Raw genomic sequence first — 14,704 nt, 5'->3', positions numbered from 1 at the left:
TGGCCCACTCAGGCTCGTCCTCAACTCAAGCAAATAAACCCTCTCGCTGCGTGGTGGTTTCTCAACAGGTTGGTGGAGGTCTGCTTCGGCGTAAGCCACGCTCGGCGAGGGCTGGCTCCCGTACAGCCAGCTCAGGTTTCTCCTCTTCTCTGGTCCCAGGTTCCGACCAAGACGCGTGAGGCCAGACGAAGCAACGAGCACAAGCTGCATCCTTGCACTAGCGTGTGGCTGCACCTGCGTTACTGAACACGGACCTGGAGTCACGAAGGAGCACGTTGAAGAAATGGCTGGTTGTAGAAATCTCCGCTGACGTCCGCCTCTCCGTGCAGACCCTCCGCGCACTTTCCAGCTTTCCAGCACTCCTGGTGCCAGGAGCGAGGTGCAGAGAAATCGGTGTAAAGTCCGTGGGATTAGCTCTGGCGCTGCCTCGTGCAAAGGGAGCTGAAGCCTACCTGGGAGCAGCAGAGGACTATTAACACAGCAGCGTGCCAGAGCTGAGCCTCGCTGACCTGAACTGATGCTTTTCCAAGGAAATGTGCTGCTTGGAAATGATACCGTCGCTCTTCGCCCCGCCGAGCTGCCCTGGAAGCTCTCGCAGATTTGCTAGTGCAGGTAGATGGTGGGAGCACGTCTTCCTCCACCTGGACAGAGCCATTTCAGCCAAACCGGTCTGACTTGAACAGCCTAAGGATAGCTCATCGCGTCCCTTTTCAAATGAAGCTGAGGAGATGCATTACTGAAGGCAGTAATGGTTTAATCCAGCTCAGCTCGGGCTGCATGGGGATGTCTAGCCGCGCAATGATATCAGAAACAATAAGAAAAATGAAATCACCTGAGCCACCTCAGCCGACCCAGTAGGATGGTTTGGGTACTCGGACAAAAAGCACTCTTTAATTATTCAGATAACTTGATTTTCATATTTATTGTTCTGCGAAATTTAAAATATATCTTAGACACAGGTGGTATGATGTAATATTTCAATCAATCAACAGTTTTAAAAATGATATTCTGTTATATGAGACATCATCTTTTAACATTTCTTGTAGAACAAAATAAGGCATTATCATTTTTTTGTACAGCTTTATGTATTTTATGCATTCTATATAATGATTGTCAAGGGTGAGTTTTTTCAAAACCATTTAGGAAATAATACAAATTTTGATGAAAATAGGTGGCTCTTAACCTAGACAGCTGATCAGGTTTGAATCTGTCAGGTGTCTTTCAGATGCTATAGACTGCTCTAGAGGGGCAGAGTCAAGGATGCTTCGGTGGTGGTCAGTGGGGATTTTATTTCTGAGAGGAGACACAGAATGCTGAAGTCAATATGGGAATTTTATGTGTTTTAATTTTGTCTCTGCCATTCTTTTTAACATTTGCTTTCCATTTAATTATAGTTCTACACTGGTAATTGGTTTACCATTTCTGGGTCATCTGAGACTGATCGTGACTACTGGTGTGAAAATTCATGCCAAAAGTACTTCTGCAGCAATTTCCATAAATGTTTCCCTTTCCCAACCGTTAGTTTCTTCAAGCAACCATGAATGTTTGCAGATAATCTTAAAAAGATGTGGGATAGAAGCAATACCAGAAAAGAACCTTATTTTAGGTTGCTAGTTGCAGAATAACTCATCGAATAACATCAAAATAACATACCATGGCCATTGTCGTTCAGATGTTAAAACATAGTTGTATAAATCAAATCAACATCAAGTCCCCTTTTCTGAAGCTTCTCAAAATGTTTTCCAGCAATTATTTATGGTAAGGAAATGTGTGGGAATATTTAATACTCAGTTCCTATATGCTGGAAAAAAAATAATGAATGCTTTCAGAATTTCTATATCCAGATTTAAAGCCTGTTTATTTGAATATACATGTCTCTGTTTATGCTGTGAATGACATTCATAAAATATGAGGAAAGATGTTTCCCAGCAATACCTGATCAAGTTTTTCAAGTGCATAAAATTAATTCCTCTGTTCTCTGTTTGTTCCACTATTATAAGAAGGTGATTTTCAGTGTAATGGCAGATGTGCCACTTAATAGACCAGTAGTTTCTTGAAAGTGTAAATGTCTCTGGATGACTCAAAAAGGGGCAGACCTACAAACCATTACCTCATGTCAGAGCATTTGGCAAAGCAGTCGTCTGTTCGTGCTCTTCCTTTCAGAGGATTTTCAGGTATTTTGGACTCCCTGTGCTCAGGCTATGAGATGTGGCAAAAATTCTTCCTGAAGCTGATTTCTTTTTTTCATTAAGCTTGTCGCATTATCTGGCAACTTCTTAAATATTAGTGAGGATTTGGGGAAATCAGCTAGTGTACTAATTAGATGGAAATTGGAGGCCCTATCACTTAATACTTCCGCCGTAAAGAGTCTTTAGGGTGTTACTAATTCAGAAGAGTCTCGGGTGTCCTCTCATATGCAGCATTTCAATGATACGGTCACAGTCCGGGTAGAGAACAAAAAAGAGCATTAGGGAAATACAGCTGTATACACAATTCAGTGAAATGTTATGTACTGTACAATAGGCAATTTTGTCTGCAGAAGCTGAATGCGGTATTTTTCCAGATCTCAGCTGCTGCAAGTGGTCTCAATGTGGCAACCTTTTTTCAAAATGTGATTTACCTTCTTTTTCTTCAATTTTATTAAGTTTTTATGGTATGTTTTGTAGCTAAGCTACTCTATAGTTGATTGGTTTTTGATTTGCTGATGTAGTTGCTCTTCTGATACAAAGCTTCTTACGTACATTTTAGCTAGAAAGGGTCAAGCATCAGAGTGATTTATCAAAACTCTTCAAAGTTTGAGAGTTGTTTTCTGCCTCTATTTTTCAGTCTAATAAATAGAGCAGTGATTAAAATCATGGTTAAGTATGACGAGTGAATTGCACTATGGCAGTGACATGGAGAATTGCTCTGCTCAGAAAAAAAAAAAAAAAAAAAAAAGAGAAAACAAGGAAGCAAAAGCTTATCTTTATAACATGCATTAGTAACTGAATTCAGAAGGTCGCTAGATTAAGCTGTGGGTCTCAGTCTGTTCTCTTCCTCCTTTTATAAATACAGGCTGGTCAAGTCTTGTGCGCTTTGTGTGACACTCACGTGGCTTGGTCCTCCCTCCTTCCTCAGGCCTCCATCTCACGTGTGCTCCGCTGGTCCGTGGTCCCTCTGGTCTGTGCTGCGCCCGGCTCGCAGGCAGCCAGGAGAGCGTGGACGGGCCGTCCTTGGGGAGCAGAATCGCTTGGCCGCACTCGGGGAGCCCCTCCAGAAGGCTCCTCTTCCAAGAGGAGCCTACCATCACGGTGCTGTGGTCGTCACAGGAATACTGTCGGGATAAATTTTTAACACAGGGTGAAGAAGTTCTGTTCCTGGAGACGGTATAAGAGTGCTCTAATTTTCCCTTTAGACTGTAAGCTTTTGGGACATGGACTTCTCTCTTTTTTTTTTTTTCTTGCAAAAAAGCGTATGGAGAGCTTCTAGAGCACGTTGCAAGTGGTACCTGGCTCTAGAAGCTGCTGTAGTACAAACAGCAATAATAGTATCCTGCTGTGGTAAAAGATTTGATGAAAATGTTTGTTTTTAGTGTGTTGTAGAAAGTGTTTTCTTTCGATGTCAAATTGCTCACTAGGTGTCCTCACAGGACCAGAACTCATTGAATATATATATTTTTTATAATCATGTCTGGAAATGGCTATATTTGCCCAATCCTAGATCATTATGAGCTATAAAGTGAAAGTAATGATGTATATCTGTCACTGATGGAGTGGAAGAGTAAGACAAACAGACGGAGATGATGAACTTTGTATCTGTTGTTACATTTCAGGTTTAAATTTGTTACAATTTTTTCTGGCTTTATACAGAATCAGTACAGATATTGAGCTACTATAAATAATGAGTTAATGTATAACTAAAGGTTAACAAAACTGTCTTTTAGCAGGAGTGAAAGAAGCACGAGGTCATTATCAGTACACAATAAAAGGAATTAATCAAGAATTTAAAAGCCATACTGTTCCGTGAATGTATTTCAGATAATACTGAGAATGGTGGTTGTCTCAAATTACATTTGTTAGCTCTTCAGGAAAATACTTTTTATTCCATGGAGGTAAGCGCAACAGATTTACTTGATAGCAAATGAATATTTGTTTAAGTATATCTTTCTTTTATGATTTCCTCATTATTTGCCATTAGCGTAACGAGAACAATTCCCACTATATACCAGTCAGTTTTTGACTTGATTTTCTGCCATTCGTTGTCCTATTTAGGAAATCAGTAAATGTCTTCTCTCAGCTAGTTTGCTATATAGCATAGATTTTTCAATTAAAACACCAAGAGTGACCATGATGGTGTCAGTTAATTTAACCACTTGTGTAATACAGAGTATAGATGCTGAAAAAAAATATAAGTGACCATTAGCACTTCCAATTGCACATCTAGAATGGCTCTTTGGGAAAATAAAGAAAATAGAGAGATTTTCAGCTCCTTCAGCCAGTGAAAGCCTAATCTAATCCTGGGGATGGGTTCATGTTAAGCAGGCCCTCTCCCTGCACACGACCTGGGAAAAGGTTTGCTGTGGAGCTGCTAGATTCGCTCCGTGCTATCCTAGTTTAACACGTTTTTACATTTTATTTGCTTTTTTTAAGAACAGGACCCTGAACTGAGATGTGAACTACCACTTTTGCCTGTGATAGCTATCCGTAACATAGAGTGAGGTGAAATGCAATAGAATTGCTTTTGCTCAGATTCTAAATTATTTAAACTGATGAAGTTGTTTTGACATCTGCTCCCTAGGAGTGTCATTAGTTAAACATAACACATAAAAATAAATCTTTTAATGGAACAGATGTTTGACATAAGGGGAGTAGCAAATCAATTGGCCATCAATAAATGTAACTATACGAAAGATGGCTTTGGCTGGCTAAAAAAGACAGAATTTGATAGGAAAATCCAAATAAGCAGCTATTTTAAAACTTAGTAAACACAGCCAACTCAGAATAGTGAAAAATGATTACTTTACTGGGAGATCAGCTATTACATAAACTGAGCACGTCAACTACTTTGAGATAATTACTTGCTTATGCATTGAATCTAGTGAGCAGCAATTATAATCCAGGAGAGTATCCTAAGCTCTAAACAAAAGAATCAAGATCTCTCTACCTCTTTGACATTTTTTTTGCAGACCTTCTGTGACAGGGATGGAGAATTAGTCTCTTTTTATCCCTGAACTTTACTACCACAAATTTTCCAGTAGAGAAGCACTGTGCAGGTGGTCAACCCAGGTGTTTCACTTCATTGATTCCATTTTTACCTCTGAAGTAGTTAAACCATTTGATCTCAGGGAAAAATCTTTTTCCAAATTGGGAACACAAAATCACGATTTCACAATGAGTGTGTGTTCTTATTTCAACAGCTCACCATGGCTTCAATGATTGATATATATATATATATATATGTATGTGTATATATATATATATATGTATGTGTATATATATACATATATATATATATATAGATAACTCAGTCTTGATTTCTGAAGCTTCCTTTATGCTCTTGTTGAGTTTCTAAGGGATGCAGTCTGGTCTTTAATGAAAGTGCCCACCCAGTGACATTTGCTGTACAGAGATGCTCATAAGATTTTTACTGGAGTCTTTTTGAAATGATTAATATGCACAGCATCTTCTAGGAGAAAGAATAAAATTGAAACTGAAGAACAAAAGCAAACAAGCAAATTCAAAACTAACATTTTGTTTATCCCGATATGTAGCTCACATTCTAGCACAGACAATTTTATAAGCAATTTTATGATGGTTTCCTATTCGACCTCCTTTTTTTTAGACAGCATTGCTTATTCTGATTTACAACAGGAAATTAATATAGGTAACAAAATTGAAATTCGTAATATAGGCAAAATGAATGTGTTTCTACACTACAGATATTCTCTGCATTAAACTGAGGATGTTCTGTGTGTAGTATGCACACCCATGAAGATAACGGAGAGAATTCTTTAGAGAGAGATACAAAGAGAAAGAAATCTCAGTACTCCAGAGACTCTCTGGAGAACACGATCAGGATGTATCGGTGCATCAGGTAGGGCAAGGCATTCTAAGAGGACCCAGAGATGCTATACTCAACCGACAAGATATCTACCATACAAAAGAAACAATTTGCTTGTTCTAATAGCAAGTTACACATCACCGAGTAAAGCTTAGAGAAATTACATGATAACTTTAAAGGGTTTAGAGATCTCTAGAGAGCGAGATGAAGTCAGACAAGCCACATGCACAGGCATGGGCACATCTGCAGCAGTGGCTCTATCATGTGAGGTGGTTGCCGTTGTGGATAATGGGAAGGGTATGTGGCCTCCAAGTGGGTTCATATTAAAGGCAGAAGCTCTAGCTACTGTGTAGCACTAGAGCTTCTCTCAAGTTCGTAGAGTCCATGTGCCAGAAGGACCTAGGTATAGGATGTTCACTGACTGCTACGATGGGAGGATAAAAAGGAAGAGTGGTGGAGTGTGGAGAGGCAGATGCACAGGATTTACACATAAATGGTAAGAAGATGTAGGTCTTCTAACAGAGGACATTGAGTAGAGACCCACTCTCTCCTCTGATAAGTCCATGCTTATATCCCAGTCAATATTTCCCAACATTTGGAAAGAACTGTTAAAAATTTGGCTAGAAGGAATAATTGTAGCACATTTCTTTCAGGTGCTAGATTCTTAAGTGCTGTTGGAAAGAGGGAAAGCTATCGCCTACAATCAAGAATTGAGTCAGTGTATGAGATCTCTAAGCTATTCTGGGAATGGGAACGTTGGAATCCAGGGTTAGTCAGAGGATAAAATATCCGCATGACCTTCTAGATTTGTGTTAGAGTATTGCAGAAAAGGTAGATGTTAAGAGAAATTTTACCTTATGTTCTATATAATTCAGAGACTCTGGGAAAGAAAAGACTGGATCTCTTGTTGGTGCAGATCTGTACTGCTCTATTCATGCCAACGTTCTTGATTTTTAAAAATCAGTTGTTGCATTAATGGCAGGAGAAATAGAAGTTTGCCAAAACATCCAGGCTCCCACTGAAAACCCTGCTGCAAGAGAGACTTCTGTTGGCTCCTGAGGTGCACTAATGCTGTTTCTTGCACGCACAGTATCGCTATCTGCCATGGTGTCAGCATTACCCAGTACCTGCCAGGAACTAACTATTTTTTTTCCTTTTTTTTTTTTATTTTTTGTAGATAATATTCATGTGTAATTACTTGGAGATCAGAGAAGCTTCTCCACAGAATTTTTTTTTCATGAAAAAGATAAGACACTTTGACTTCTACTGTATGAGTTTCTTAGTATCTTCTGAACAACCTGGTTAGGTCAACTCTGTTTAGTTGGTGTTTGCATGGAGTAATCAAAGAAGAGGTTGGACGTACAAAGGTAACTTTTAATTCTTGTGTGTTCATGCTTGCTGATGCTGCAAGAGGCTAGTTTCAGCCTCCGCAGTAATTTGGAGGTGTCTTCAGAGTTTCTCTGAAAGACAGATGGCAGCACACCTATTATAGTATCATTTTGCAAATGCAAATTGTCAGAACAGAGCATCTCTGTGATTTCCACTACCCCTTGTGTGAGAAATTCTGGCAGAAGCAGGCAGAAGGAGCCAAGTGCCTGGTTCCCTGACTATGAATACAAGGTATGCAGAAAAACTGTTATTTCTCTATCTTTCTTCTAGCAGTTACTTAGTCAGCTTTTCAAACTTGCCTGTTATCTGTTTTGATTTTTAATATATTTCTTTTCATTACCAATGCAGGATGTCTGAGGAAGGGCATGGACAATCCTATGAAATTTTGGGTCCAAAACCAGAAAATATCTGACGTGTTGTGCTCTTCGCCTAGTGAGTAAAAACCCATTTATTACGATATATGATTTGATATTTGTAGTCCCTAGAAATTCTCTCATAATGAACTTTGTGGGCAGAAATTTCTGCAGCGAGAGGGCTGCTGGAGACTCCAGCGAGCAGAAGCAGCTGCGAAGAACCCACCTATGAAAAGACACTGCGGAAACAACAGTTCAGGCTGCAGTTTCTCTGCTCCGTGTGAACTGCCGCTCTATTCCAGCCCTTCTTTCCTCTGCAGTCTGCTCACGTCAGCGTTGGCGAGCACCTGGGCTCTCCCACTCCCCCAGCTCCAGTTTTGCTCACGCCGTCTCGGGTAACACCCCGATTTCATCAAGCATGACGCTTGTTTTCACCGCGCTGAATGCTGCACCTGCCCCTGCTCCCTCTCTCGTAGCCGTTTAGATCTGGGCTGCAGCCGCCCGTGATTCTGTTAGTACGGTGCCTGGCGTTACGCAGGGAGGCGAGTGGGCCCGGAGAAATAGGCCCAATAACTGTGATCGTTCAAGTAATAGTGAAGTAGAAGAAACTGCGCCATATGGTTCTGTCAGTAAGGCAGAAGTCTTATTTTTTTTATGTACACTCTTTATTTCCATATAACATGTCCAAGCACTAAAAAAATAAATGATATTCAGTTGTAGCATTACATTATTTGACATCTTCTGTCCAGTTACTCCTGCTGAAGGTATATTTCAGTTTATGACCTTCACTATAGTCATCAAGGCTGTTTAAACTTCTGATATCAACAGTAAGTCGAAATGACACGTGAAAACCTGAAATAGCTCTTTAGGTAAGAAATGGCACGGAGAATTAGTCTGAAGTTTATTGGCATTTAAGTAAATGTTGTTCATTTAAATAAATATTGCATCTGTTGGTGTATTTTTCCCACTTTCAAATATTCTCAGCAGAAAATATTGTACTGCAAATACAATTTAAATTACCGTTCTAATGGCCACATTAATGCTATGTCAGAAAGAATGATCTTTCTTCAGGGCCTCAGTGTGATGCTTGCTATAATACTAACATTTTGGTACATTATTTCATTTTAACATTTTTATCTTTTTGTCATTGTTGCAATTATCATCATCATTAATCCATTAGTTTTTCAGCCAACACAACAGATCTTTTAGCTTCTACTACATGATGTTCAGCATGAAAGCTGAGACACTCTTTTTCAAGTGAAACTGCGTAAACTTTCGATTTCTAGGTGTGTATTTGAGGCACCAAAGTGCAGTGAACATTAGATATGCAGAAGTATTAACTTTGGAACTGCAAAATTTAATGCATAAGTATGGACATCCAATTCAAAAATATCAGTCTATGAGATATCCAAAACTATTCAGAAAGTCTACAGATGAGCTGAAAAGTGAACTTGAATCTCTCACGTCCACTATTGTCACTTATTTACTACAGCTCCCATTCCTGCAGCAACGCTTTCTAAGCAGTCATTTCCCCTTGATTTCTGATTCATGTGATTATACCTTTTCCTGCATTTTGCTAATTTTTGCTAATCGCTATTTTTTCATTTTGTCACTGTTTTTCTCTGTGAAAGTCCATCATGGTCATTTTGAATGAGTATGTGGTGATGTTGCAATCCTTGTATACGAGGTAACAGGTTTGCTCACATGATGGGAATGGGCTTTGGTGGTTTGCACATCACACGGGTTAGGAAGGCGACCTGAGGAGGAAGGAGCAACTTGTGTTATGGCTGGAGAGAAGCAAGAGGTCGCGGTGCCCATACCTGAGACTTGAAAGGGTGGCTTTGCATTAGCCATTTATATTCCCCAGCATATGAATTACATTCCAGTTCTGTGGATTAAATTAACAGGCAGTTTAACACATCTTCCAAATCATTAATAAAGATACTAATCCATTCTTAATGCTGTCATCCGGCTTCATCCGTGTATGCAGCTTAACCAGACCAGGCTTCAGATGGCAACATCTCTGCAATGAGTTACTAAGATACCGTGAAGTTCTCTGAAAATTATTTATGAATACTCATAAATGAGGATACTTCTGGCTGGCCTTTTGTACAAGGTTTTAGAGAATCACTTTGATTATACTCTTTAAATCCGGGCATCATTTTCAAACTATCAGCAGTGTTATTTTGTTTGTCGGTCTCTAAAAAGGCTATTTTTAGAAGCAGGATGGCTAGAGTTGGGAGAATAACAACTATTTTGGCACAATGCCCATACTAAGGAAATTAGTGGGAAATGTATTTGCCTTGCACCAAAGTGGATATTTTTCTTTTTTGATAAAACAAATTTAATTTCAGAAAAACCCAAACCATTTCTTGCTCTATTGCTTCCTTTACTGGAGGGATGGTGATAACCCTTTCAGAGCCTGAGAGGGTCACTGAGAGGGGACAAAGCGTACGCCAGGCACGAATGCCCTTAGAAATAGCCGTGAGAAGCAAAGGCATACCAAGCTCCTCATCAGGTTACTTGTATAATTTCCATCATTTCCAAACCATACTTGCGGCTGCTCTACCAGAGCTGCATACAGCTTGTTGGCTTGTTAAAGAGTTGCAAGTGCTTTTCTTTAACAGCAAATGAGACCATCTTGGCTGCAACAGAAACGTTTTGCTTTTGTGTTGCATCTTTGATGCAGAAGGAGGATGGGATGTTAGACGGAGGCACTGCTTCTACCCACAAACTGAAGTTTCTTCTTCTTCTGAGGGGTGCACCTGCTGGGCTACAGAAGGATTTGGAGCGAAGACCAAAACCTCTGGAAAGACTAAAGAGAAATAATTTGCAGTGAAGAAATTTGGATAAAACACGGGTGCAAAGCACATTCACTCCTGCAAAAATTGCACTGGAATTGTCAGAAATTGTGCTGCCACCATCCTGAAAGACCACAGGGTGCACTAACGCTATCTCCTGGCATCGGAAGGGAGACTGCTGGTTCCACACGTGCAGTATCCTGAAATTCCCAAATAGCAGTTAACACTATTGTTTGGCTGTATTATCTGACAAGGTTCAAGTCTGAATTTGTAAATAATTGGTTGCTCAAAGAGGTTGTGGAGCCTCCTTCTCTGGAGATATTCAAAACCTGCCTGGATGCAGCCCTGTGCAATGTGGTCTAGGTGACCCTGCTGAACAGGGGGGTTGGACTAGATGATCTCCAGAGGTCCCTTCCAACCTTACCCATTCTGGCATAATTTTGGAGACAAACGAAGAAACTCTTTGGAGAAAACTACATGGACAGTGTAAGCAAACAGAAGGATGAAATGCATTTTTTCCCTGTCTGTCTTCTGCAACATTTCTGTTCGAATGCTTACATGATGTCTTTTTGGAGGCAGTAAGGATATAAAATGCAATGCTGGAATGTTTTCCCTCTGTTTTTGGAGCGCTTTTGTTTCCCCGTAGCGCTGCCGTGTTTTATTCCTCAGTCTGGCCGCAGACTAAGCTGTCTGGGGGAGAAGGGAACGGCCTCTCGGACGCGCCTTGGAAACGGCCCGTTACGTTTCGCTGCAGGCCGCTGGCTTTGCTGCGGCTCACTGGACCTGCCTGTGCGTGTGGTGGCTCCATCGTTAGACTAAGGGACGTAGGTTTTTTGCAGCCTGAGCCACCGGTACGTGCTGTGATGCTAACAGGTTTTTCTAATTCATTATGGAGGAGAAAGAGGGAAGCTTGGTCATTTGTTCCCTTTCCTAAAGGCAGTAACGGCTTTTGCTTTGCCTTTTGATGGGTACCTGATTCCTATTGCTTTCTGAAGCGCTGTGGTAGCTTTTGATACGTGTAATCTCTGAGGCAACGGCTCTCCATGCCAGCAGCCACACGTGGGTTTGAAGTTCAGTGTCAGTAGTTTGGTGCTTTAACGTAATTTGTACAAGCACCAACTGTGCAGTATGTGGAGAAAAACTGATGGGAGCAGCCTGCCTACCTTGCTTTTAAGGGAAATAGCTTTTTGTCTTTTTTTCCCCCCACAAAAAGATATTTACTGTTATGCAAGAGGAATGACCCAAAACCTCTATCCACTAGTGATGATGATAGCAATTTCAGCTGTTTTTTTTTATTTCCTCGCATTACAACTTAGCTAAAAATGAAGTACAAAAATCCTCCAAGTGTTTAGGTTATATGCAAAGAATCAGAGGATGTAATTTTAGTTGATGTAGTATATTATTTCCCAATATAGTATTGCAGTAGTCTCAGTGGGGCAATGCTGTTTCTTGCTTCAGGAGGGATGCCTACTTATAACCCTCCTTTAATTTCTCTCTACCAGTATAATTTGTGTTTTTGGACTAGGCAGGAGTTTCAGTGGAAATAGTTAGGTACATCTGAAGTACACTTCTGGGTAACATTCACGGCCTTTTATTTTTCCAGCTCAATGAATCACACAGCTGGGAGCATAGTACTGTTTCGTTACATTATTTATTATGGAAGTGGTGTTTTTATGTATATTGTTGGAGATCTTTAAATTATTTTTTCCTTCTGCAAAGATTTTTTGGATAGACATCTCCCTTCCATGTTAGAGTCACTGGAAACAGGTGTAATGTAGTCTGTCTTGGGTTTTTTTTGTGAACTAAAATCACATTTGCTGCTGACTTTGAAAAAACGAATCGCTGAATTATTCAATAAGAGGTATTAAAATTTGGGAGCGTGCTTGGGCAAGGGGTGAGGAAAGAGAGGGTTTCACGGCTGTGTGACTTGGGTGTGGAGGAGGAGGAGGAGGAGGAAGAGTGCTCGGATGGGGGCTGCGATTTCTTGGACTGATCTAACTCTTTCTCAGATCAAGGGGAACCTATTTAATGACTGAGAAAGAGACTGAATTGATCCCTGTCTTGAAGGATTTGGGCTCCCTGCTGGCAGGGTCTCCCCGCTGGCTGGGTTTATGCTTGTTTGGAGGTCAAGCCTTGAGGGTACAACCTTGAAAGTGTAACAGGAAGCGTAAGAGGACAAGAAAGAGCAAGTCTGTTATTTGGGCGGATCGAGCACGTGGCAAGGGTAGCACCTAATTTCATGATATTTACCGCTTTGCTGTGACTTGTGAATCATCTACGCAAACGTTATTTACAAATAAAAAGCAAATAATTTGTAATGGATAGCTGTTGATTGATCGCTCTGTTTGTCCCAGACGAGCCCTGAAGATATTGGAGTCTGTGGCTGGCAAAATGATAAACAGCGATTGCTTAAAATTCTATTTAGAAATTAGCTTTGTGCAGTGGTTTGTCTGACTCTTATTGACTGTCCAGGCAGTGTACTTTATTTCATCTGTAGCCCAATGAGTCATAGCATGTTATTAAATATAAGTGTTGTCTCTACCCACCCCTGACCTCCCACTTCGTGCTACGTGGCAGGTACGATGCTTTTGACAGGCTTAAATAGCCTTTATGTTGCTGTTGCACTGCATCGAGACCTGTTTTTTTGGTGTTGTTTTTCCTGCAGAAGGCAAGGAAACTTGGAGCGTGGCATTCCCATATGTTTTGCAAACAGCTCAGAAAAGGGGGAGAAGACGAGTGCCCTGAGAGCAAAGCGATGTTGGAAGCACTGTTCTAGCTACTTCAGCAGAGACTTTTCTTTCCGTAGCTGGAGGAAAAAAAGGGAAATTGCTCACTAATGAAAGCATATAAATATATGAAAGAAAACTCCAGGTATGCAGATAGGTCAAATTTAAAGGCCTGGAAAATAGGTTTATATACATATATATGCATAAATGTAAACTACATGTAGAAAATACACGTATGTATAAAATACGTGTGTGTGTGTGTGTGTGTAATATATTTATTTTTTTTTCAGTAAGGGATAAAGAGGATCATCTCAGATACTCTTCTTTTTTTAATATTATTAAGGTTAAACATTTGTCAGGTTCTCAGTTTTCCAAAGGGAGGACACTATGCAGGTCACAATATTAGGATAAAATAGTGGGTATAAATCTTTTCATCTGGAGGTCAAGTAGCTGAATCGTGAGCACAAATGGAGAAAGTATTTTTGCGCGAGGTAATTCTATCCCTTTTAGGAAAGCCTTAATCACGTGCTTAGGTCTCACTGAAGTCAATTAGATTTGTCTGATAATACTGATGTTGTTTCTGCTTATATTGTAGTACAGAATAAATACAGTGAAATTCAGTGCTGTGCTGAGCTTCCTGACTGAAATATAATATTTAAAGAAGTATCAGAAATAGTAAAGAATCTTACTCATTAGATGCATTACTATTAAAAGATTCAATAGCATGTCCTGAAACCTTAAAACATACTGCAAAAAAGAAAAAAGAAAATCTAGCATTTGCTTCACTTTCCTATTTAAAATTAAGCCAGTGTTGAATATTAAAAAAAAAATGGAGAGCTCATCAGCATGGGCACATTGATCAGTGACAAAATAAAAAATCTGTGCGAGAACAGAACTTCTAACTCTCATGCAGGATTATCTTGCCTGCATTCAACCAAACAAGGTCAACCTGGGTAAGGGTTGTGTTTCGAACCCTCTTCTGTATTTAATTTTATTAATTCTTTTTTTATGACATTTTTGTAGGTGGTCTTTGAAGTGAGACAATCCCACCGAGTCCCAATGCAGCTCCTGTTTCTAGATTCTGTCCTCACCCCTTCCTTAGAGGCTTACTGTCACATGCGACTGGTATCGGCTAAGAATATCCTGTTTTATACTATAAATGGCCTCAGTCTGAATATTCCACTAGAGTTTCAAAAGTTTCCAAATTTAAGGTTTCCAAATTTAAGGTTTCCAAATTTAAGGTTTCACACTGCTGTGATGACAGTGCCTTACTGACGCTTTGAAAGGTTACTCCAAGATCAGACTCCAGACTTATTGGGATCTACAGGTAATGAATGAGCTAAGGCATACAAAAAAGCAATGAGAACCATTTCATTGACTTGTGTTTATTTTTCCT

The sequence above is a fragment of the Rhea pennata genome, chromosome 5, assembly GCF_028389875.1.
Source record: "Rhea pennata isolate bPtePen1 chromosome 5, bPtePen1.pri, whole genome shotgun sequence".
NCBI classification, from domain to species: domain Eukaryota; kingdom Metazoa; phylum Chordata; class Aves; order Rheiformes; family Rheidae; genus Rhea; species Rhea pennata.
The sequence above is the reverse complement of the archived record's forward strand: the minus strand, read 5'-3'. Positions refer to the sequence as shown.